At 42.4% G+C, this 24549-nt stretch overlaps 1 protein-coding gene and 1 long non-coding RNA gene across 3 annotated transcripts in view; one reads left to right on the top strand and one right to left on the bottom strand.

The window, feature by feature from the left end:
- The window catches only part of atxn10 (ataxin 10), a 350575-nt gene that overhangs the window by 85140 nt on the left and 240886 nt on the right, over positions 1–24549 (bottom strand). The window lies entirely within an intron of this gene.
- LOC137379657 (uncharacterized) lies at positions 1002–24491 on the top strand. Its single transcript, XR_010976879.1, has 2 exons — positions 1002–1133; positions 21568–24491. It is a non-coding gene; the product is annotated as an uncharacterized lncRNA (long non-coding RNA).

Raw genomic sequence — 24549 nt, 5'->3', positions numbered from 1 at the left:
GAGTCCTACAATGACCCTCAGGTCAACTGATTGCTATTACAGCCCTGAACTGCAGTCCTATTTGTGTAATATTTACCAGTCTTAGTTTGTTCCTGACTTGGTAAATATCAGTAAGTACACAAGTCCAGTTGGAAACAACATTTTCTTTGTTGAATGTAACATATTGCAGACAGTGACAGGATTCCATTGAAGCTCTCCTATCATAGTCAAAACAGCAGCTTCACTTAGTATCTTCACTGCTGGTAGAAAGAAACAGTAAGCTTTCATCGTATTGGTCAGGTTCTTTCACAGGGGTCGGCAACGTGTCCATATGTGGACACCAGTGTCCGTGGTAAAAATTTTGAGGTCCGTGGTAATAGCGGCTAGGTTATTTTAAAACACAAGTTTAAAGGCTTGGAGCAAAACATTCAAAATTATATGAGTGAATGTAATCAGAAAGGATCGGGATCATCGGGGCTTCGGGCTAGGTTCTATGCCCCATGGGCCAGAATCCAGTCTGCCAAAGATTTCTAACCGGCCCACCAATCCACCAATCAAAAGTGTGAATGGTTTGCCTGCGTGTGGACCTCTGTTGAATAGAGGTGGGATTTGCTGGAAGTTGAGTACTGTCAATCGGGGGCGCTGGCCAATGGGAACAGGGCAGTGGGCTGTGTTGGTGGAGCCGCAGAAGGAGGTGATTGTCGGACTAACTGTGACCTGGCGCTCCCCGTCCGACCTGTGGAATCAGCCCTGGAGTGTGTTGGTGTGAGTAGAACAGATAGGATAGTACACAGGAAAGTAATGATCGATCTGGAAAAGGAAGACTTATTTGAGTCAGAGCAAGCTTTTTTTTTTAGGCAGACAGTCCACGTTCTCAGCTCTCCAAAGGCCTTGGTTTCTGTCAGTGCAGGGCTGGTGCTGAGTGGCAATGTGTTTCTGTTCCTGGTGCATGGTGGCCTAAGGGAGGTGGGGGGCACACAGATTTTTTTTGGGGGGGGGAAAGAGAGGGAAGAGGGATGGACACAGAGAGGGAGAGACAGTAGAAAGAAAGAGATCAAGATCACTCCTGACAGATGGACATCTATCCAGATTCTCCGCATCGCTGCATCAATTGTGCAGGCAGACATTGACTACTGGTGCAAGGAAAAACAATGGCAAGTATCTCACTAAATAGGGAAAAATGTGTTTTAAATCAAACTGTGTTTTGATGGCATTAGGTTGGTTGTACACTTTATATACAGATTAATTGCCCCCATGTTCGTGGCTGATTCAATAATTTTGTCACATGTCCGTGGTGCAACATGTTGGTGCCTATCCCTGTTCTCTCAGTTTTGCACCACGTTAAAGAATGATGTTGTCACTCAGTGATGAGGAATACTTCTAAAAATCATGATGAAAAGTTATTAATGGTTATGTTCTGTCAAGTTCTGATCATTTTGTCAATTTTTTAAAACAGAGTGCAGATGAGATTATTGAAAATGGCTGAAAGGAGTCTGCCTTTGGCTGAATTGCAAAAACTGGTTATTGATTAAAAACAAACTTTCCCTGAAAAGTTTCCCAATGACTTTGAGAAATGTCCTGTCATTTAAACTGGAAAGGTTTTAAATGACAAGGTGATTCTAAATCTGTGGTTAAGAGAGTAGTTGAGTGTTCTTATTCCCTCTTCCTGTCCCTCATCCTTTAGTTCGAGCTCCTTGTGCATTCAGCTCCAAGCGCCCATTCCTCACTCTTTCTTTCACCCTCTTACTACCTCACATCCATTTCTTTCCACTTCTCATCCCAAGCACTCATGGATTCCCATCCCTCACCCTTACCATCTTGCAGCTTCCCATCCCTGGCCAAACAAACTTTAAGTGGCAAGCCTTGTTCACCACCAGAAAATGCAGTGTGTGGCATGGTTTGATCCACTTGCCAGCATCCACAATCTACTGCCTGAAATGCCGGTTGGATTTCTACACTGGCTAGGACACAAAATGTTGATTTCCTCACTGCACCAAATCCCCACCTGAAAAGAGAAGACAGAGAACAAAGCTGAAGAGGACAGGTAGGGAAGGAAAAGACGATATGGAACCCAAAGAGAAAAGGAGATACCAGCAGAACAGACAAGCAGCAACACAGGCAGGAAGCAGGAGAAAAGCATCCTCCAAATCAGTTCCTGATTTCCTCAGGGTAGTATCCTTGGCCCAATCAGTGACCTTTACTCTATCATAAGGTCAAAAGTGGGGACGTTCGCTATTGATTGCACAGTGTTCAGTTCCATTCTTATTTCCTCAGATACTGAAGCAGTCCATGCCCGCATGCAAGACCTGGACAACCTCAAGGCTTGGACTGATACGTGGCAATAACATTCGTGCCACATAAGTGCCAGGCAATGACCATCTCCAACAAGAATTAGCCTAACCACATCCCTTTGACATTCAATGGCATTACAGGCACCAAATCCTCCACCATCAACATCCTGGGGGTTACTACTGACCAGAAACTTAACTGGACCAGTCACATAAATACTGTGGCAGGTTGAGAATTGTGGGATGAGTAATTCACCTCCTGACTCCCAAAAACTGTCATAAGAACATAAGAAATAGGAGGAGTAGGCCATACAGCCCCTCAAACCTGCTGTGCCATTCAATAAGGTAATGGCTGATCTGTTTGTGGCTTTAACTCCACTTTCCTGCCTGTAGCCCCATAACCGTCGACTCCGTTGTCAATCAAAAATCTGTCTAACTCAGCCTTGAATATATTCAATGATCCAGACTCCACTGCTGACTGGGGAAGAGAATTCCAAATACTACTGACCTTCTGAGAGAAGAAATTCCTCCTCATCTCCATCTTAAATGGGAGACCCCCTTAATTTGAAATTATGCCCCCTAGTTCTAGATTCCCCCACGAGAGGAAATATCCTCTCAGCAACTACCCTGTCAAGCCCCCTCAGAATTTTATACATTACAATAAGATCACCCATCAATCTTCTAAACCCCAATAATTATAGGCCCAACTTGCTCAACCTTTCCTCAGAAGACATACCCTCATCCCAGGAATCAGCCGAATGAACCTTCTCTGAACTGCTTCCAATGCAAGTACGTCCCTACTTAAATAAGGTGACCAAAACTGTACACAGTATTCTAGGTGCGGTCTCACCAATGCGCTGCGCAGCTGTAGCAAGACTTCCCTACTTTTATACTCCATCCCCCTTGCAATGAAGGCCAATATTCCATTTGCCTTCCTAATTACTTGCTGTACCTGCATGCTGACTTTTTGGGATTTATGTACAAAGACACCCAGGTCCTTCTGTCCTGCAGTCTCTCTCCATTTAAATAATCTGCTTTTCTATTCTTCCTGCCAAGTGGCCAATCTCACATTTTTCCCACATGATACTCCATCACATGATAAACCATCCAAATTTTTGCCCACTCACTTAACCTATCTATATCCCTTTGCAGACTCTTTGTATCCTCCTTACAACTTGCTTTCCTACCTATCTTCATATTGTTGGCAAATTTGACAATACAGTTGGTTCCTTCATCCAAGTCATTAATATAGGTTGTAAATAGTTGAGGCCCCAGCACTGATCCCTGTGACACTCTGCAAGTTATAGTTTGCCATCCTGAAAATAACCCATTTATATCGACTCTCTGTTTCCTGTTAGCTAGCCAGTTCCCTACCCATACTAATATATCACCCCCAAAACCATGAGCTGTCCACCATCTACAAGGCACAATTTAGGAGTGTGATGGCATACTCTACACTCCAAACAGCTCGACATCATCCAGGACAAAGTAGCCCACTTGATTGGCATCCTATCCACTACCTTAAGCATTCAGTCCCTTCACCACCAGTGCACCTTGGCAGCAGTACCATATACAAGATGCACTGCAGCAACTTGACAAGGCTTCTTCAGCAGCACCTTCTAAACCCGACCTCTACCATCTAGAAGAACAAGGGCAGCAGATGCTTGGGAACACCACCACCTGCAAATTCCCCTCCATGTCACACACCATCCTGATCTGGAAATATATTGTGCTGTACCTTCATCATCGCTAGGTCAAAATCCTGGAACTCTCTAATAGCTCTGTGAGTGTACTGATACCACATGGACAGTGGCGCTACAAGAAGGCTGCTCACCATCACCTTCTCAAGAGCAATTAGGAATGGACAATACATGCTGGACTACATTCCATGAACAAAAAAGCTGTAATAAACAACACCAGAAGAGATCAACTATCATATATATATATATATTGTCCTGTGCAGTATCACAAAGCTATTCAAAGTGATTGGAATTCACAGCACTTGTTTTATTAGATAAATATGGATATCAAAAACATTTAAAATGTATCATACATATTTACAGCAAGTGGTTGCTGCAGTGTACCCTTTCCTTTAGGTCCAAGTCAATGCCCAGAAGCTCTTTCAATAGTGCCAGGAAAACGGGATGAAAATATTCACAACATTCACCATCTAACTATAATCTGCATTAAACCTACACTTCCATTAACACCTTCAACAGACAACAAATGTTTTATTTTGCTCCATATCTTTCAATCTACAAACACACTAAGTGGGAGCAGAAGTTGTCCATTCGGCCCCTTGAGCCTGCTCCGCCACTCAATAAGATCATGGCTGATCTGTTTGTGTTTCAAATTCCAAACTCCTATCTACCCTCAATAATCTTTGATTCCATTGCCCAACAAGAATCTATCTACCTCCACCTTAAAAATATTCAATGACCCCGCCTCCACCACCTTCAGAGGCAGAATTCTAAAGTCTTACTAAAGTCCCCCCTCAGAAAAAATTTCTCCTCATCTCTGTCCTAAAAGGGAGACCATAATTTTAAAACAGTGCCCCCTAGTTCTGGACTCACCCACAAGAAGAAACATCCTCTCCACATCCATCTTGTTAAGATCGTTTAGGATCTTATATACTTCAATCAAGTCTCCCCTTAATTCTTCTAAACACCAGAGAAAACTAGCCCAGTCAACCTTTCCTCATAAGACCACCTGCTCATTCCAGGTATTAATATGGTAAACCTCCTCTGAACTGCTTCCAACGCATTTACATCCTTCCTTAAATAAGGAGACCAAAACTGCACACAGCATTCGAGATGTGGTCTCACCAATGCCCTGTATAACTGAAGCATAACATCCTTACTTTTAATTTCAATTCCTCTCGTAATAAAGGATAGCATTCCATTAGCCTTCTTTATTACTGGCTGTACCTGCATACTTTTCGTGACTCATGCACTAGAACACCTAGATCCCTCTGCACCTCAGAATTTTGCAGTCTTTCTCCATTTAAGTAATACTCTTCTTTTTTTATTCTTCCTGCCAAAATGGCCAATTTCACATTTTCCCAAGTTATATTCCATTTGCCAGATTTTTGCCACTCACTCAACCGATGTCAGGCTACAACCACCTTATGTTCCTCTTCACAACATACTTTCCTACCTAACTTTGTCATATGCAAATTTAGCTACCATGCCATCGCTCCCCTCATCTAAGTCATTGATATAAATTGTAAAAAGTTGCACAGAACCCTGCGGGGCTCCATTCGTCACATCCTGCCAATCAGAAAAGGACCCATTTATGCATAATCTGTTTTCTGCCAGCCAATCTTCTATCCATGCTAATATGTTAGCCCCTACATCACGAGCTCCTACTTTGCACAATAACCTTTTATATGGCACCTTGTCAAATGCCTTCTGGAAATCCAAGTACAGTACGTCAATGGGCTCCCCTTTATCCACAGCACATGTCACTCCTTCAAAAAACTCTAACAAATTGGTTGAACAATATTTCCCTTTCACAAAATCATGCTGACTATTCCCGATTACCTTGAGTTTTTCTAAGTGCCCAGCTCCAACCTCCTTAATGATCGATTCGAACACCTTCTCCAACACAGATGTCAAGCTATTGTTACTTGTTTTCTGCTTCCCCCACTTCTTGAATAGAGGGGTTATATTTGCTACTTTCCAGTCTGATGGAACCTTTCAGCTGAGATTTCCCCCTGAAGGTGAGTGCCTCTGCACTTCCAGCTCATGAGAATGCCTCATTTCAGACTGACATGTCAGTAGCTGGGTGATGAGCCTCCGTTCAGGAGAAACACCTGAGTATTAGAGCCTCCTGGGTCTCCCTTGCACTTAACTCCCCCAAATCTCCAGCTCCCTCCCTTCTCCCTCAGATGGCTGCGGCCCCTCTTCCTCACCCGTATCACCATCCTAGTCTGAGGATGCCTCACACTGAACAAAGTCATCATCCTCCAGGGCCTCCCGCCTCTCCATTGCCAGGTTATGTAAGGTGCAGCAGACAACAATTTGAGATACCCTTGCTGACGAGTACTGGAGGGTACCACCTGAGCATTCGAGACACTTAAATCTCATTTTGAGAAGACCTATGGTCTGCTCTATGGTCACTCTGGTGGTCGCATGGCTCTCATTGTAACGTTCCTCTGCCTGATTCTGTGGGTTCCTCACCAGTGTCATTAGCCATGTCTTCAGCGGATAACCCCTATCGCCAAGTATCCATCCTTGCAGGCATTCAGGAGGGCTGAATACTGCTGGAACCTGGGAGTTCCGGAGAATGAATGCATCACGACTGCTTCCAGGATAACGAGCACACACCTGCAATAATCCCTTACAGTGGTCACAGACGATTTGCACATTCATTGAGTGAAATCCCTTTAGATTAATGAAGGCCTCTGACTGACCTGTAGGTCCTCTAATGGCCACATTAGTGCAGTCAAATACGCCCTGGACCATGGGGAATCCAGAGATGGCGCTGAAGCCTCTGGCTCTCTCGGCCTGACTGGCTGCATCCATCTTGAACTTGATGAACTGGTTGGCATGCCTGAATATGGCATCAGTCACAACTTAATGCAGTGATGCGCTGCTGATTGCGAGACTCCGCACATGTCTCCTGATGAAGCCTGGAACGAGCCTGATACATAGAAGTTAAGTACAACTGTTAGCTTCAGTGCAACCAGCATTGGATGGCCACCCACGCAGTTGGAAGTGACCTCCGCAGTCAGCACCTCACACAGAGATGTGACAGTCTCTCGTGACAGGTGCAGTATTCGTCGGCACTGGCGTTCTGACATTTGCAGAAAGCTCAAATGTGGGCGGTAGACCCTGCCTGCTGGGTAGGCTTGTCTCCTGACAGGTGGTTGCACCGGGGGCACTCTGTGACCTTCTTCCCCTCCCCCATTACAAGGCTGCACCTGGCCAGTTGTCCTCCTATCGCTCCTTGTGGCATAGTCTTCCTCATTAGATCAGCCGCCTACAGAGTGGACAATTCCCATTGATGCAGTGTCCCAGAGATGTAATTAGGACAGGTATTAGCAGCCTGTTGCAAGGAAAGGCAATCACAACCCCACCTCCCCTACACCAAATAAATCAAAACTGCTATGGCTCGACCAGGAGTAACTAACACTCAGGTGAACCAGCAGAAACAACCCCAAACTGAAAAGTAACGCACAGAAATATCACAGAATAATGAACCTAAAACAGTGCCCCCAACTCCTTCACACAGACACTGCTTGGCGCTCTTTTAAAATTGTTGGGTTCTCGACACCCACATCGACTCGTTTGGCAGCCGTAAAATCTGACAGCCTATGTAAAATGGCTGCCAATTGGATTTTTACAACCTCAATTGGCCCTTAATTGATGCAAATCGGACAGTGAGCAGCGCTTCGATCACGCCCGTCATCCGACCTGCGTAAAATGGGGTTTGGGTGTCATGACGTTAGGAACCTGACCCAATGTCATCGCCTGCCATTTTTCGCCTTGGAGAACTCCCGTTTTTAGAAGGTAAAATTCTGGCCAAAGTGTCCCAATTGTATAATGTTAACATAAATTTACTGCACTGGCACTGACAAAAAATATCCCATTGCAAAAATAAGACCTTTAAATGACAAAGATGCTTTCATCTAAATCTATTTGGAGAACAAAAGAAAAAATATGCAGTGAACTTATACTGAAAAATAACATTTGAAAAGGTATATATATTCAACACAAGAAATAATATAGAGGATGGAACTTATACAAAAAAAGGATTGAATAATATAGGTTTTTCAGCATTGCAACCTGCCGTATGATTTTTTTAAAGTCAAGTCTTCTTGCTCTAAACTTCCTTCATTCCCCAAAAATTGAGAAATGCTTTGAATGGCTAAGCAAGGAAGTTAAGGATAACAAAGACAAAAACTAAGGCATACCATATTGCAAAGGCCAGTGGCAGGCTGGAAGATTGGGAAACTTTTAAAGATTAACAAAGGGTTACTAAAAAAGTAATAAAAAGAGCAAAGGTAAATTATGAAAGAAAACTAGCGCAAAATATAAAACCAGATAGCAAAAGCTTCTATAAGTATATAAAAACGAACAGAGTAGCTAAAGTGAATGTTGGTCCCTTGGAGGATGAGACTGGGGAGTTAATAGTGGGGAACACAGAAATGGCGGAGACACTAAATCAGTACTTTACCTCAGTTTTCACAGTGGAGGACACTAGTACCATCCCAATAGTAACAGGTAATGTGGAGGTTATAGAAAGGGAGGAACTTAGAACAATCGTCATCACTAGGGAAAAAGTACTGAGCAAACTATTGGGATTGAAGGCAGACAAGTCCCCAGGGCCTGATGACCTACATCCTAGGGTCTTAAAGGAAGTGGCAGCTGAGATAGTGGATCCATTGGTTATAATATTCCAAAATTCCCTGGATGCGGGAAAGGATCCAGTGGATTGGAAAAATGCTAATATAATGCCCTGATTCAAAAAGAGAGGGAGGCAGCAAGTAGGAAACTATAGACCAGTTAGTTTAACATCTGTCGTTGGGAAATTGTTAGAATCCATTATTAAGGAAGTAATAACAGGACATTTAGAAAGTCAAAACGCAATCCATCAGAGTCAGCATGGTTTTATGAAGGGTAAATTGTGTTTGACTAATTTGCCAGAGTTCTTCAAAGATGTAACAAGTAAAGTGGATAATGGGGATCATGTAGATGTAGTATATCTGGACTTCCAGAAGGCATTTGATAAGGTGCCGCACAAAAGGTTAATACACAAGGTAAGATCACATGGGGTTAGGGGCAATTGATTAGCTTGGATAGAGGATTGGCTAACCAACAGAAAACAGAGTCGGGATAAATGGGTCCTTTTCTGGTTGGCAAAATGTAACTAGTGGGGTGCCACAGGGTTTGGTCCTCGGGCCCCAACTATTTACAATCTTTATTAGTGGCTTGGATGCAGGGATACTATAGCCAAATTTGCAGATGACACTAAAATAGGTGGGATAGTAAGTTACAATAAAGAAATAAGAAACTTCGAAATGGATATGGGTAGATTCGGTGAATGGGCCAAAATTTGGCAGATGGAGTTTAACATGGATAAGTGTGAGGTTATCCATTTTGGTCAGAAGAATAGAAAGGCAAAATATTATCTAAATGGAGAGAAACTTCAGACTGCTTCAGTGCAGAGGGATCTGGGTGTCCTCGTGCATGAATCACAGAAAACTAGTATGCAGGTACAGCAGGTAATAGGAAGGCAAATGGAATTTTGGCATTCATTGCCGAAGGAATAGAGTATAAAAGTAGGGAAGTGCTGCTGCAACTGTACAAGGCATTAGTGAGACCGCACCTGGAGTATTGCGTAAGTTTTGGTCCCCTTACTTGAGGAAGGATGTAGTCGCATTGGAGGTTCACTAGGTTGATTCCAGAGATGAGGGGCTTGTCTTATGAAGAGAGATGGAACAGTTTAGGCCTTTACTCTCTAGAGTTTAGAAGAATGAGAGGAGATCTAATTGAGGTATATAAGATGATTAAGGGGATTGACAAAGTAGACGTAGAGAGGATGTTTCCTCTGGTGGGGCAATCTAGAAGGAGAGGTCATAGTTTTAAGATAAAGGGTAGCAGATTTAAAACTGAGATGAGGAGAAATTACTTCTCTCAAAGGGTCGTGAGTCTGTGGAATTCACTACCCCCAGAGTGCGGTGGATGCCGGGACATTGAGTAAATTTAAGGAGGAGATAGACAGATTTTTAATTAGTAATGGGTTGAAGGGTTATGGAGAATGGGCAGGAATGTGGAGTTGAGGCCGAGATGAGATCAGCCATGATCGTATTGAATGGCGGAGCAGGCTTGAGGGGCTGAATTGCCTACTCCTAGTTCTTATGTTCAGGGACTGACTTTGTGCCTAAAGACACGCAGGAATTAGTTATTCACAATTTTGACACTTGATAAAACCCTTTCAAATAATCATTCTTGTCAATATCCAGACACTTCATAGGACCTAAATTTAGCCCCAATGGAAAACATCTAAATGCAAGATTTGCATGGTTACTAAAGATTATACTAATTAGTCTTGTTATAAAATAGTTTTTCATCACAGTTGTCAAAATGTAAAGTCCAGTACTCAGTCATGAAACAACTCTAAGAAAATTGCATGTCATTATGAGATTGTTTGTCAAGAGAAAAGGAACAGGGATTAATTTCATGCATACAACCCTGCTCTCCAAACTACTTCCAAAGACTTGAGTTCCCACATCCCCCTCCTGACTTGGCAGCAAGAGGCAACTTCTGAGAGAGCTCTGCTCTAGGTAACACAAAAGGCGTTTCTTCAGGGAGTTTGAGCCATTTTTGTTTCTGCATGTGCATAGAGGCATTGCAAGTTTATGCAGCTGTAAGATTTTAATATTTTGATGTAATAATTTCAAATAATGGAATTTGGCAAATTTTAGACCAGTTGGTGACTCATTTAGGATTTAATCATTTTTCAAGGTAGTTTTCTATTGGCCTATAACAAATGGACTATCCTGACACAAAATGATGAGACAAACACACTACAATCTCTCAGCAGGTGTCATCAGAACTTATTTATTTTACTGTTTAAGCAGATGGTCCAGAGACAAAAACCCTTAAAATTCACTATTAATTTAAAAGGATAAAGCTGTATTTTGGAATAAAACCTCCTGGCATTATGTCCTTGGATTTGTTATTTGTCACTTGCTTCTTTCTGTGTGGTCACATTTTACTTGCAATCTTTCCCTCTCTGTTGTAATTTTATTAAAATGGTGCCCTTTAACCAGGTGCCTCTTTCCCTCTATATACCCTTCCTGTACTATGTTTTTCATAACTTTCAATACAGAAACCATTTTAAATCTCTATTTGGCTTCACCCTTTACACTGGAGGAGTTTCAAACACTAAAATAAAAGCAAAATACTGCAGATGCTGGAAATCTGAAATAAAAACAAGAAATGCTGGAAATACTAAGCAGGTCTGGCAGCATCTGTGGAGAGGGAGGCAGAGTTAATGTTTCAGGCCAGTGATCCTTCATCAGAACTGGCAAAGGTTAGAAATGTAATAGGTTTTAAGCAAATAAAGTGGGAGTGAGTTTTAAACAAAATGTTTAGTCATCCAACAATTATTTTATGTGATCTTGGTTTCTCTCTCTCCTTATCTCAATTATTTCTCTTAACTCTTGGGAGTTTAAACAAGAGTAGATTCTGCTTACAAGCAGGTTCATGTCCAGTTGTGATTTTTTGCCAAAGTATATCTTCTCACCTTCCTATCACCACTGCACCCACCCTGCACTCCTCCAGTACACAAATACTGCAACCTCAAGGTTTAGAAAGAACAGCTTTTGAGGTCTGCAGCTGGATTTTGGTACAAAAATAAAACAAAAACTTCCTTTTTTTGTTTTCTGAAGTTTGATTAGAAAAATATGCGAATAGTTTCTTTACATTCTTCCCATTCTACTGCACAACTTCCATCAGTAAAAGAATGGACCCTTTGTGACAGAAACCACTTTTGTATTATGGAAGTTGCAAAATAAATCAATGCTACAAGAGATGTTGCTGGAAAAAACTGAAATGCTGTCTTGTAGTTAAAAAAAATGCTTACGTTTAGACCTGTTGTGACCTCAGGACGCCCCAAAGCTCTTTACAACCACCGAATTACTTCTGAAATGCAGTCACTGTTGTAATGTACCATAGTACATTGAAGTATCAGTGCATTTCTTCATCCCTCAAAAGTCTGTCACGTGATAGATTAATCATCTCAGGCATGTTAATATGGGGTGCTTCGCCATAAGTAAAATTAAAATCCAAGGGTGGGTCATTCAACCGTTGACTATTTTTGCTCTCTTCCTGGTGGTCAGAGCAACATGGACGGCTGCCTGGGAGCACATCATTCAATTTACAATGCCAAACACAAAACAGTGCACGAAGGAAAAACCTAGGAAACAGTACATCAATGTCAACACGACATTCACTATTTCTTCATTGCCCAGCAGCTGCCAGTGCTGTACTGCCAGCAAGTGAGCAGCACAACAAATCAGTTAGTGCGGGTACACTGCTGATCACAACACTGAGAAATGCAGCTGGCACCCCTCACTTCCTGTAGACACAAATGCAAGCATGGGCAATATATTAGATTTCCTACTGCTGGGGCATTTTCTACTGATAGTTCAAAGCTGATGGGATAATCAGCTCCTTCTAATCAGTGGTAAAAGGGATGGCTCATGCACCCAATATTTTGGTTAAAATATACAAAAACCAGGTTCCACACCAAAAATAGTTACATAGAATTTACAGCACATGTCGGTGTTTATGCTATGAAAGAGTCTCCGCTCACCTATGTATAGAATTTATTTGATCAGAGCTGTATAAAACGCCAGTTAGGCCACAGCTGGAGTACTGTGTACAGTTCTGGGCACCACTCTATAGGAAGGACGTGATTGCACCGGAGAGGGTGCAGAGGAGATTCACCAAGATGTTGCCTGGGCTGGAGCATTTCAATTATGAAGAGAGACTGAAAAGGCAAGGGTTGTTTTCCTTAGAACAGAGAGGGCTGAGGGGGGGACATGATTGACGTGTACAAAGTTATGAGGGGCATTGATAGGTTAGATAGGAAGAAACTCTTTCCCCTAGCCGAGGGGCCAATAACCAGGGGGCATAGATTTATGGTAAGGGGCAGGAGGTTTAGAGGGGATTTGAGGAAACATTTTTTCATCCAGAGGGTGATTAGAATCTGGAACGCACTGCCTGAAGAGGTGGTAGAGGCAGGAACCCTCACAACAATGAAGAAATATTTAGACGAGCACTTGAAACGCCATAGCACACAAGGCTACGGGCCAAGTGCTGGAAAATGGGATGAGCATAGTTCGGTGTTTGATGGCTGGCACAGGCACGATGGGCCTGTTTCTGTGCTGTATAACTCTATGACTCTAAGAAACAATGGCGGTACCATTATACTACTGGTGCAATCTATAGGCCACCAACTAATAGGAAAGATATAGAGGAACAAATTTGCAAGGAAATTGAGAGGTGCAAAACCTATTGAGTAGTTATAATGGGGGATTTTAATTATTCTAGTTTAGACTGGGTTACTAATAGTGTAAGGGGCCGAGAGGGGGAAGAGTTTCGAGAGTATGTTCAGGAGAATTTTCTAGATCAGTATTTTTCCAGTCCAACGAGGAAAGGGGGCATTGCTGGATCTGATTTTGGGGAATGAGATGGTCAAGTGAACCAAGTATCAGTAGGGGAACAGAGAGGGGACAGTGATCATCGTAACATAAGGTTTAGGTTAGTTACAGAAAAGGACAAGGAGCAGTTTAGAGTAAAAGTAAATAATTGGGGGAGGGCCAATCTTAGTGGGGTGAGAACAAATCTGTCCCAGGTAAATTGGAATCAAAGATTAGCAGGCAGAACTGTGAAGGAACAATGGGCTGCCTTTAAAAACGAGATGGTTCGGGTACAGTTAAGGTATGTTTCCACAATAGGCTGTGAAGGAATCGGCCATTATAAGGGGTTATATGGTTAAAAGAGTTATTTTGCTATGATGCTCATAGGTATGCCTCAGTGGTGAAGGGATTGCCTCATCTTAGAGCATAGAGGCAGCTTCTGATAAAAAGGATTCACTCCTAAAAGTCACGAACCTCATCACGCGGTAAAACATCGATAACACAGTTTGCAAATGATCACGTAAGCTACCACAGTGTAATAGTTAATGAGGTCTTATGCAGACAGCCCTAAACCACAGTCCACTGAAATTTTGGCAAAACTGATAAACCCAAGAAACAGAATTATAATATAAAATAAAAACAAGAAACACTGGAAATACTCAGCAGGTCTGGCAGTATCTGTGGAACAAAGAAAATTACAGCACAGGAACAGGCCCTTCGGCCCTCCAAGCCTGCGCCGATCCAGATCCTCTCATAATTTTGTGCACCTCAATCAGGTCCCCCCTCAACCTCCGTCTTTCTAATGAAAATAATCCTAATCTACTCAACCTCTCTTCATAGCTAGCGCCCTCCATACCAGGCAACAACCTGGTGAAACTCCTCTGCACCCTCTCCAAAGCATCTACATCCTTTTGGTAATGTGGCGACCAGAACTGCATGCAGTATTCCAAATGTGGCCGAACCAAAGTCTTATACAACTGTAACATGACCTGCCAACCCTTGTACTCAATACCCCGTCCGATGAAGGAAAGCATGCCGTATGCCTTCTTGACCACTCTATTGACCTGCGTTGCCACCTTCAGGGAACAATGGACCTGAACACCCAAATCTCTCTATACATCAATATTCTCCAGGACTTTTCCATTTACTGTCTAGTTCACTCTTGAATTGGATCTTCCAAAATGCATCATCTCGCATTTGCCCTGATTGAACTCCATCTGCCATTTCTCTGCCCAACTCTCCAATCTATTTATATTCTGCTGTATTCTCTGACAGTCCCCTTCACTATCTGCTACTCCACCAATCTTAGTGCCGTCTGCAAACTTGCTAATCAGTCCACCTATACTTTCCTCCAAACCATTTATGTACATCACAAACAACAGTGGTCCCAGCACGGATCCCTGTGGAGCACCACTGGTCACACGTCTCCATTTTGAGAAACTCCCTTCCACTGCTACTCTCTGCCTCCTGTTGCCCAGCCAGTTCTTTATCCATCTAGCTAGTACACCCTGGACCCCATGCGACTTCACTTTCTCCATCAGCCTACCATGGGGAACCTTATCAAACGCCTTACTGAAGTCCATGTATATGACATCTACAGCCCTTCCCTCATCAATCAACTTTGTCACTTCCTCAAAGAATTCTATTAAGTTGGTAAGACATGACCTTCCCTGCACAAAACCATGTTGCCTATCACTGATAAGCCCATTTTCTTCCAAATGGGAATAGATCCTATCCCTCAGTATCTTCTCCAGCAGCTTCCCTACCACTGACGTCAGGCTCACCGGTCTATAATTACCTGGATTATCCCTGCTACCCTTCTTAAACAAGGGGACAACATTAGCAATTCTCCAGTCCTCCGGGACCTCACCCGTGTTTAGTGATGCTGCAAAGATATCTGTTAAGGCCCCAGCTATTTCCTCTCTCGCTTCCCTCAGTAACCTGGGATAGATCTCATCCGGACCTGGGAACTTGTCCACCTTAATGCCTTTTAGAATACCCAACACTTCCTCCCTCCTTATGCCGACTTGACCTAGAGTAATCAAACATCTGTCCCTAACCTCAACATCCGTCATGTCCCTCTTCTCGGTGAATACCGATGCAAAGTACTCGTTTAGAATCTCACCCATTTTCTCTGACTCCACGCATAACTTTCCTCCTTTGTCCCTGAGTGGGCCAATCCTTTCTCTCGTTACCTTCTTGCTCCTTATATATGAATAAAAGGCTTTGGGATTTTCCTTAACCCTGTTTGCTAAAGATATTTCATGACCCCTTTTAGCCCTCTTAATTCCTCGTTTCAGATTGGTCCTACATTCCCGATATTCTTTCAAAGCTTCGTCTTTCTTCAGCCTCCTAGACCTTATGTATGCTTCCTTTTTCCTCTTAGCTTGTCTCACAATTTCACCTGTCATCCATGGTTCCCTAATCTTGCCATTTCTATCCCTCATTTTCACAGGAACATGTCTCTCCTGCACGCTAATCAACCTCTCTTTAAAAGCCTCCCACATATCAAATGTGGATTTACCTTCAAACAGCTGCTCCCAATCTACATTCCCCAGCTCCTGCCGAATTTTGGTATAGTTGGCCTTCCCCCAATTTAGCACTCTTCCTTTGGGACCACTCTCGTCTTTGTCCATGAGCATTCTAAAACTTACGGAATTGTGATCACTATTCCCAAAGTAGTCCCCTACTGAAACTTCAACCACCTGGCCGGGCTCATTCCCCAACACCAGGTCCAGTATGGCCCCTTCCCGAGTTGGACGATTTACATACTGCTCTAGAAAACCCTCCTGGATGCTCCTTACAAATTCTGCTCCATCTAGACCTCTAACACTAAGTGAATCCCAGTCAATGTTGGGAAAATTAAAATCTCCTATCACCACCACCCTGTTGCTCCTACATCTTTCCATAATCTGTTTACATATTTGTACCTCTATCTCACGCCCGCTGTTGGGAGGCCTGTAGTACAGCCCCAACATTGTTACCGCACCCTTCCTATTTCTGAGTTCTGCCCATATTGCCTCACTGCTCGAGTCCTCCATAGTGCCCTCCTTCAGCACAGCTGTGATATCCTCTTTGACCAGTACTGCAACTCCTCCACCCCTTTTAACTCCCTCTCTATCCTGCCGGAAGCATCGATATCCTGGGATATTTAGTTGCCAATCATGCCCTTCCCTCAACCAAGTCTCAGTAATAGCAATAACATCATACTCCCAGGTACTAATCCAAGCCCTAAGTTCATCTGCCTTACCTACTACACTTCTTGCATTAAAACAAATGCACCTCAGACCACCAGTCCCTTTGCGTTCATCAACTGCTCCCTGTCTACTCTTTCCCTTAGTCACGCTGACTTCATTATCTAGTTCCTTACAGGCTTTAGTTACTACCTCCTTACTGTCCACTGACCTCATTTGGTTCCCATCCCCCTGCCACATTAGTTTAAACTCTCCCCAACAGCGTTAGCAAAAGCACCCCCAAGGACATTGGTTCCAGTCCGGCCCAGGTGTAGATCGTCCAATTTGTAATAGTCCCACCTCCCCCAGAACCGGTCCCAATGTCCCAAAAATCTGAACCCCTCCCTCCTGCACCATCTCTCAAGCCACGCATTCATCCTGACTATTCTTTCATTTCTACTCTGACTATCACGTGGCACTGGTAGCAATCCTGAGACAGCATCTATGGAGAGAGAAGCAGAGTTAACGTTTCAGGTTAGTGAACTTCAGAACTGGCAGATATAAGAAATGTAATAGATCTTAAGCAAGTAAAGCGGGGGTGGGGCAAGAGATAACAAAAGAGAAGGTGCTGATAAGACAAGGTCACCTATCACTGCCAGTTCTGAAGAAGGGTCACTGATCTGAAACGTTAACTCTGCTTCTCTCTCCATAGATGCTGCCAGACCTGCTGAGTATTTCCAGTGTTTCTTGTTTTTATTTCAGATTTCCAGCATCCACAGTATTTTGCTTTTATTAAACAGAATTATAATCTTGAAACACAGTTAGGTGACCAAGGAAACTGAACACCATGAAAGGCTCCCAGCATGCTGCTCACCTAGTCATCCTCAGAAATCAAAGAATGTGGATCTTACCCAGAAATTAACAGTTATACAGACTTATTTGGGAAATAGAAAGGGATGCACCTACTTGCAAGAGAGGTAACACCCCTATACGTAAAAAAAACAACTAGTTTTGCAGCTTAAAAACAGTATAAATATTGGAACCACATAGTGGATCTTTAGTTTCGTTGGATTCACCCCAGCATTTCTCACGGTTAAGTTACAAGCTACTGTGATTTGGTGACAATAGTTCTCCCTTAATTTGGGATAGAGGTATCTTGCTAAACTCTGTAGCTGCCTCCTCAGGGATTTAAGGTAAATGTTACTTTAAATGTGGATGGATATCTTAAATATTTTATTGTAACAATATTTGAAATTTGGAAAATATATTGTCTCATATAGTCTTCTGTATCGCAGACTGGAGAACCTATCTCGGTACACTCTTCAGTGGGGAGGTACGTTATTGAGGAGAAATGTCCAGACCCTTATAATATCCAGGTTGTTATAATCTGGCTAAAACTTGTTAAAAAGGCTATCTGGGGGATGGTAATATTCTCAGCTGGTTCCTTTCCTTTGGGCCTATTCAAGTCTCTGAGATCTGTCTTTCTCAACCTTAAGTGAGAATGATCATCTGGGGAGTATGCCTGATCCAGGATGGTCCCACTTCAGTGGAAAGGTAGGACAAACAAAGCTGGAGCTCCCTGGATGATGAAAGAGATAGAGAATAAGATGAAGCAGAAAAAGGGTGTATATAGCAGATGTCAGGTTGATAATACAAATGAGAATCAGGCCGAATGTAGAAAGTTCAGAGGGGAAGTGAAAAAAGTAATGAGAAGCAAGGAGAGAGTATGAGAAGACACTGGCAGCCAATATAAAAGGGAAGCCAAAAATCTTCTAAAATGATAGTAAACGGAGGGTGGGGGGGTTGATTAGGGACCAAAAAGGGGATTTACGCATGGAGGCAAAGGGAATGGCTGAGGTACTAAGTGATTACTTTGTATCTGTCTTTACCGAGGAAGATGCTGCCGAAGTCATAGTGGATGAGGAGGTAGTTGAGACTCTAATTAGACTAGAAATAGATAAAGAGGAGGTATTCGATAAATTGGCTGTACTTAAAGATGACAAGTCACCAAGACTGGATCAGATGCGTCTGAGGATACTAAGGGAAGTAAGGGTGGAAATTATGGAGCCACTGGCCATAACCTTCCAATCAAGCTTAGATACAGAGGTGGTGCCAGAGGACTGTAGAATTACAAATGCTAGACCCTTGTTCAACTACAGGCCAGTCAGTTTAACCTCAATGGTGGGAAAGCCTTTTGAAATGATAATCAGGGACATAATTGTCACTTGGACAAATGTGGATTCATTAAGGAAAGCCAGCACGGATTTGTTAAAGGCAAATCATGTTTGGTGAACTTGATTTGAGTTATGAGGTAACAGAGAGGGTTGATGAGGGTAATGCGGTCAATGTGGTGTAAAAAGCGTTTGATAAAGTGCCACATAAGAGGCTTGTCAGCAAAGTTAAAGTACCATGGAATAAAAGGGATAGCGGTAGCATGGATACGAAGTTGGATGAGTGACAGGAAAGAGAGAGTTGTAGCGAACGGTTGTTCTTCGGACTGGAGGAAGGTACATAGTAGGGTCGGTATTAGGACCATTGGTTTTCTTGACCTTTATTTGATCTAGATTTGGGTGTCTAGGACACAATTTCAAAATTTGTGGATGACACAAAACTTGGAAGTATTGTGAACTGTGAGGAGGATAGCGATAGACTTCAAGAAGGGCGGCACAATGGCGCAGTGGTTAGCACCGCAGCCTCACAGCTCCAGCGACCCGGGTTCAATTCTGGGTACTGCCTGTGTGGAGTTTGTAAGTTCTCCCTGTGTCTGCGTGGGTTTCCTCCGGGTGCTCCGGTTTCCTCCCACATGCCAAAGACTTGCAGGTTGATAGGTTAATTGGCCATTATAAATTGCCCCTTGCATAGGTAGGTGGTAGGGAAATATAGGGACAGGTGGGGACGTGGTAGGGATATGGGATTAGTGTAGGATTAGTATAAATGGGTGGTTGATGGTCGGCACAGACTCGGTGGGCCGAAGGGCCTGTTTCAGTGCTGTATCTCTAAAACTAAAACTAAAACATGGATAGGCTGGTGGAATGGGCGGCCACGTAGTAGATGAAATTTAATGCAGAGAAGTGCGAAGTGATACATTTTGGTAGGAAGAATGAAGACAGGCACTATAAAATAAAGGATACAATTCTAAAGGTTGTGCAAAAGCAGAGGGTCCTAGACATATATATCATTGAAGGTGGCAGGAAAGGTTGAGAAAGCGATTAATCAGGCATACGGGATCCTGAGCTTTATAACTGGAGGCATAGAGTACAAAAGCAAGGAAGTTATGGTGAACCTTTATAAAACACTTGTTCAGCCTCAACTGGAGTACTGTGTCCAATTCTGAGCACCGCACTTTAGAAAGGATGTGAAGGCATTAGAGAGGGTGCAAAAAGACTTACAAGAATGGTTCCAGGGATGAGACACTACAGTTATGAGGATAGACTGGAGAAGCTGAGGCTGTTCTCCTTAGGTAACAGAAGGTTTAGAGGACATTTGATAGAAGTGTTCAAAATCATGAAGGGTCTGAACAGAGTAGATAGGAAGAAACTGCTTCCATTGGCAGATGGGTCAAGAACCAGAGGACACCAATTTAAGGTGAATGGCAAAAGAACCAGAGGTTATATGGAGAAAAACCTTTTTATGCAGTGAGTGGTTAGGACCTTGAGTGCGCTGCCTGAGTGTGGTGAAAAGATGTGCAGGGATACAGGAGGATGGCATGCAGACCAGCACAGACAGGGCTATGCCATACTGTTGGTGCTAGCTCCTCAAATCCCACCATAACACCAGTACCAAATGAGCAACATATTAAAGAATATGCAATATGGTATGGTTCATCTCAGATTCAGAAAAAACATTTCCCACTTTTTAACATATATAAAAACAAAATCGTTCATACATTTTCAATTCCTTTGCACTCTTTTTTCAGAAGGGAGGTAGAGAGATACGGTTCTGGAAATTTTCCCATTTGTTTATTTGATGTAATGTGATGCATTCATACCATTTTAGGACATTATCTGTCATGTACTTTATGTTCAGTTCAAAAGTCATAGGACCCCATTTTAAGAACCTAAATTGTAATATGCATAAGAATAAAAAAGATTTTTTCTGTTTTCTGAAATTACTTCATGTCTATTTCCTTTTAAAATTGCCTTCTTGTTGCAGCCACCTAAAACACAACTAAGACGGAATACTGCATTCTCTCTCTCCGATCTCAGTCTCCTTTCTCTGCCACCCCCAACACCCCCACTAATTCTCACTCTCGCTTTTCTTCATTATGTCAAGTGCTTTCACTTTTAATATACTTGCTGAAGAGATCAAAAACGTCAAACTAGCACACGTATTTCCTACTTTACAACAGTGGCTACACTTCAAAACTGAACTTCATTAACTGTAAACTGCTTTGGGACATTCTGGGGACATGAAAGGCACGATATAAATGCAAGTTCTTTCTCTATTTATCTAATGGCCTGGACATTGTGGTTATGATGACGGAGAAACTGTTAGTGTTCAATGTCATTACTCTGAAACTGACAGTAACTTCTGGTATCCGCACATGCGCAGTTAAACACAGAAATCCAGAAGCTGCTGTCAGTGATCGCTGCTCCTCCACAGGGTGCACTGTTGAAGTCCACGCAGATGGAAATCAGTGATTTATGTGACTTGAACTATTAGACTCACTGTAAAACCCTCGAAAAAGTTATGGCTTGTTGAATGCGGTGTAACTGGATTTTTGATGGCATTCTAAGTCATAATTAATGCTGAACAACTTCACTCACCCTGAAAAACTAATTTTGTATTTGTGGAATGTCAAATTTCTCAATTTCATGCTAGAAATGACACAGCTTTTTGAAATAGAGAAGTTTAAGTTTATGAGTTTTCAGCTTCTACCCTAATCCCATGTGTATGTCCCCTTTATATTTCACTTTGTAATATTATAAAAGCTGATCCACCTGAAATGTTAACTCTGTTGCTTTCTCCACAGATGCTGCCAGACCCATTTTGAATATTTCCAGCATTCTCCGTTTTTGTTTCAGATTTCCATCATTCGCAGTACTTTGCTCTGTTAAAACCTGCTTGTTACTTCCTGGCTGGTTGTCTGTGACAATCCTTTAATGTCATTGGCTGCTTAGCCTACTTGATGACATCACTGTTGTTGGTATGCCAGAAATCCCCCATGGTCGCTACCAGAATGAAATTAGTGTTGAGAAAGGTGACTTCCACAACAGAGATGTCTAGATCTTTGTGGGCAGTTTTCTCGAGGTTAGCAGCAAGTGCTGTCACTTCGTCACTGACCACAAAATCCAATAATTCAGTTTAAGGTGGCCAAAACTGCTTCAGAAAACTCACGGTGTGAATTCTACAGAGAATCTTTTACTGTCTGCAGTGGCAGGGCAGTCCAAGTTCAGATTGTTCAATCAATCCACAGTTCTGACAAGGGTCTCCACCTGAAAAGCTACCTCTTTCAACACTATGGGATGTAGAATATCCAGTCCCGGGGACTTATCAACCTTCAGCCCCATTAATTTCTCCAATACAACCTTCCTACTAATATTAATTTCTTTCAATTCCTCATTCGCCCTAGACCCTTGGATGTCTAATTCTGGGAGATTTCTCATATCTTCCTCAGTGAAGACAGTGTCATGCAGGCCGCCCCCTACCAAGAATGAGACACGCATTATTTTGCCACATGAACATTTAAACTTAAAATTGCCGCTGGGAAGAAAAGAAGGCCTATCACAAGGAATTGCCAGGTCCCTCGCCGGAAAGACCTTTTTTGCAGACTGGCAGACAGAGATGGAACAAAAGACCCAGTCCCTGCTTCTCCAACATACAGAAGACCTGGTCAGGCTACTTTAGTCACATAACTGGCTGAATTTGAACTTGCCGCAGAGTGAGCAGAAACCTCTTTTCTCCTGGACTAAGAACACCTCTCTCCTGTCTGCTCTCATCTCTTTCTCACGGAACTGAAGACCCATTGAAGACATATGAACCCCAAGAGAAAAAAGTCTCCTACAGTGAACAATGTTTAAGAATAGTACTGGGCCCCATCAAAAAGCAAGAACACCTACTATCAAGGACTACAGCGAGCTCGAAGCACAGTAAAAACCACTCTTCAGAGATCGCCTCAAACCTCTCCATTTTATTTTTCTTCTGCTCTTTTCTGTCACTATTTTCTTTTTGTATTGCATGTGCATGCTAGTGTGGGCGAGGCACGTATCCGTATAAATTAACCAATTAGAGTTTAAGTTTAAGGTTTAACAAATTTCACTTTTCTTCTTTAAACCCAAGAAAACCCGGTGTGCTCATTTCTTTGCCTTATAATTGGAAAGCAGTGAACAAGGATTTACTAAGGGGGAGCTCAAAACACAGTGTGTTTAAAAATTAAACCCTGCTACAATAAGACCAGGTGAAGACAGTAAAAGAACCCTAGAAACCTTTCTCACCTGGTCGTAACAACAGACACAAAGTAATCATTTAGCTTCTCCGCCATTTTTCTATCCCCCATTATAAATTCTCCTGACTCTGCCTTTAATTAACCCACATTCTAATTCTAATTTGTCTTAGCTAAACTCTTCCTTTTTACGTATCTATAGAAGCTTTCACTGTCCGTACAGAAGTTTTAGTGGCTTCCAATAAACTTGAGGATAAACTAATAAGAGAAGCAAAACATATGGAATTAGAAAGTTGGAGAGAGTTTGGAGTGAGTTTGGAGTTTATTCTGAGGTACCAGATAGGGGACAGCCAGCCTTGTCACATCGATGGATTTGTACTTAAAACGTCCTTCCCGATGGAACTCATAAGGCTAAAGCGAGGCTAGTTGCGAGGGGTTTTGAAGAGCGACTGGGTGATACCGCTGTTGGAGTGGACTCTCCTACAGCTGGAAAGGTAATCTTGAAAATCTTTTTGGCTCTTTTGTCCACATTCATGGGAGCGTAGGTCCATTGACATAAAAGCAAGGTGATACTTTTCAGAGACGTGTAGCCGAAACCACCTAAAGAGGTCTGATGCTAGTTTTGATGTTCTGGATTTAAGCACGATGATGCATCCGAAAGTTGAAAATGTTTTTAAGGGCAAATAAAATGTTTAAAAAAAAACTAAATCCAGAGAAGTGTGTGCTGAAGTTCCCATCCTTAGATGACCCAAAGAACATGAAGCTAATAATTTTTAGTGATGCTTCACATGCTAATTTTGCTGATGGGTATTCGAGTGCAGCTGGCTTCATAATATTTCTGATGGATGCAAATCGGAAATGTTGTCCTTTAGCTTGGGAGGCTAAGAAAATAAAAACGGTTGTTAAAAGCACTTTAGCTGTGGAAACACAGTCTTGTGAAGGCAGTGGATATGGGGTTCTATTTGCAAAATATTTTGGGTGAAATTCTGAACAAGGGACAAAATGATGATAGGACACCCATTGAATGTTAAGTGGATAATCATTCTTTGTGGGACAATGTACACTCTACAAAAAGTGTGAATGGGAAAAGACTACGGATTGACCTTGCTGGATTGAAACAAAAGCTGGAGAGAAAGGAAATCTCCAAACTTAAATGGGTAGATGCAAGTCATCAGCTATTCGATTGTTTCACAAAAAGAAATGCGAGCACAAAGAAATTGTTAGGGGTGCTAGAGGAGGGACATCTCACAATGTAATACTTTGTACCCAATATGGAATTTGTTTTGATTTATTTTGAAATGTTCTTTGAGCATGTTAGTCCAAGTTGAATTGTAAAAAGGGAATCTGATAATTGTGTATCAATGGTTTGATTATATGCAGGTGAAAGGTGTTAATTGGGATCTTAGTTGAGCACTTATAAGCAGACACTCACTGAGACTGGTGGAGGGTTTGAGTGAGGAGTTACATGTTTGCATTTCCTTTTACTCTGTACAATAAATGTGAAACTGAGTAAATATAGGTTCCAACATTATCCTTCCACAACGAGCTTTCTAGAGTTTATCAATCTGATTT

The sequence above is a fragment of the Heterodontus francisci genome, chromosome 18 (genome assembly GCF_036365525.1).
Source record: "Heterodontus francisci isolate sHetFra1 chromosome 18, sHetFra1.hap1, whole genome shotgun sequence".
NCBI lineage: Eukaryota > Metazoa > Chordata > Chondrichthyes > Heterodontiformes > Heterodontidae > Heterodontus > Heterodontus francisci.
Note: the sequence above shows the minus strand (reverse complement) of the source record. Positions and strands in the feature narration are given on the sequence as shown.